Below are 2,500 nucleotides of genomic sequence, written 5' to 3'. Positions count from 1 at the left end.
TTAATCTGTTTGTCTGTCCTTGTTTGTCCTCTCTATGTTTAGCCCCTTGTAAAGAAATAGGTATTTCTCTCTCTGAGCAAGACTAAAGAGCTAAAAACGCGTGTCTGAGAATCTGTTAGAAAGAAGTACTGGGTACATATGGTGTTTTTACACATTTTACCACAAAATAGAATTTTTCTCCACGGGAACTGCCGTGAATTTGCCCTTAGAAGTTGAAATATGTAACAAACATATTTAAACTAACCTAAAGTTAATTTATTCTATTTCTTTACTACCCACAAGTTAATTTATTCTATTTCTTTACTACCCACAGAGAGGACAAACAAGGACAGACAAACGGATTAAATCGATTATACCGACCCCAGTGCGTGACTGGTACTTATTTAATCGACCCCGAAAGGATGAAAGGTAAAGTCGACCTCAGCGGAATTTGAACTTAGAACGTAGAGGCAGACGAAATACGGCTACGCATTTCGCCCGACATGCTAACGTTTCTGCTTTGCACTGATGCTGCTACTTTTATTCTGATCAGGCAGTCTATGAGTGCAGCTCAGTCATTGATGTTGACTGTTTTACATATAAAACTACATTTCCGAATCAAGCTAGGGTTATCTCTTCAGTATTTCTCACTGAGGACGGCTAAAGAATCACAAATGCGTCCTTAGGAAAACATTACAGGGAAGCTTTGAGCAGATATGAAGTTTTACACCTATAATGGGAATCCGCTTATTAGGCGGATTCATTTCTCAGGCAAAATCAGTGCAACATGGTAGCCTGATAAAGCTGCCCTTTTTTTTAATTACAAACTCAACAGTATTATTAACAGTCTCCGTCAAACAAATTTCAGTCACAAGTTATGGGTTTGAGCCAAGGCCATAGAAAATAAAACGTTCCAAAGATGCTCCGGATCTCATTACTGCGAAGCGAACTTCTTAACCTCCGGTCACACACACACACACACACACACACACACACACACACACACACACACACACACATTCATATGCATACACACATACAAACACACTCACACACAGTATATAGTGTACTTCAAGCCAATTTGGAAACCTCTGAATAATCACTCGGCAAGATAAGAAATATAGTAAAAGAACACAGACACACACGATCACTCACACACACACACACATACAACAACGTACACAAATACTAACACACACGCGTACTCATATACCTAAGCGTAGACATACGGATATATATATGTATATAAATATGTGTATACATATATGTATATACACATATACTATATATACATATATGTATATACACATATACTATATATATATGTATATTATATATATATATATATATATATATATATATATATATATACATACATATATACATGCATACACCACACTTACACACACACACTCATACACGCACTCACATTTAAATCAAACAAAAGAAATAGTGCTCAATACATTTTGTACAATTTAATTACATATATTTTGCTGATATCGTCTGCCATTATTTTGTGCGCCACAATTGCTCTGTCTTTCAAAACGGCTGTGCAAGATTATAGCAAAAAGAAAAAGAGAGAAAAAAAAAACAAAAAACAAAAGGGGAAAAAGCAACATGCCTTAATTCAAGCTGGCGCCAGCAGCACCTCACTATTTCATTGGTTAACTCAGAGCACGTGGTGTGACACGTAGAGGGTAGTAATTCACGACTGAAAATTAAAACTATTGTTTTTAATGATGATGATGATGATGATGATGATGATGATGATGATGATGATGATGGTGGTGGTGGTGGTGGTGGTGGTGGTGGTAGTGGTGGTGATGGTGGTAGTGATGGTGATGGTGGTGATGGTAATGGTGGTGATGGTGATGATGGTGATAGTGATGGTGGTGGTGGTGGTGATGGTGATGATGGTAATGATGGTGGTGGTGGTGGTGGTGGTGGTGGTGATGATGTTGACGACGACGACGACGATGAAGATGAGGGAAGCAATAATAATAATGACAGAAATAAAAATCTTTTCTACTAAAAGGCGCAAGGCCTGGAATTTTTGGGAAGAAGTGACTAGTTGGTTACATTGACCCCCAGTGTTTCACTGGTACTTAATTTATCGACTCCGAAAAGATAAATGGAAAAATCAGCAACGAGATGCATAGCAAAAAAAACAAACAAACAAAAAACAATTATAAGAATGGTTTGAAATTTTGGCTTAAAGCCAGCAAGGAGGGTGTGAATCAATTATATCAACCTCAGTATGTTACTGGTACTTATTTCATCGATCCCGAAGATGAAACACAAAGTCGGCCTCAGTTGAATTTGAGCTGAGAACGTTAAGACGAAGTACCGCTTTTTTCTCCTGCGTGCTAACAGTTATGCGAGCTCGCCACCTTATAGAAATGTGTGTGGGGGTGTTTGCTTGTGTGTTTTCCCTCTCCCCACCGTTTGATAACAAGTGTTGGTGTACTTATGTCCCGTGCACCTGCGGCTCGGCAAAAGAGAACGATAGAATATGTGCTAG

The sequence above is a fragment of the Octopus sinensis genome, linkage group LG20 (assembly GCF_006345805.1).
Source record: "Octopus sinensis linkage group LG20, ASM634580v1, whole genome shotgun sequence".
NCBI classification, from domain to species: Eukaryota; Metazoa; Mollusca; class Cephalopoda; order Octopoda; family Octopodidae; genus Octopus; species Octopus sinensis.
The sequence above is the reverse complement of the archived record's forward strand: the minus strand, read 5'-3'. Positions refer to the sequence as shown.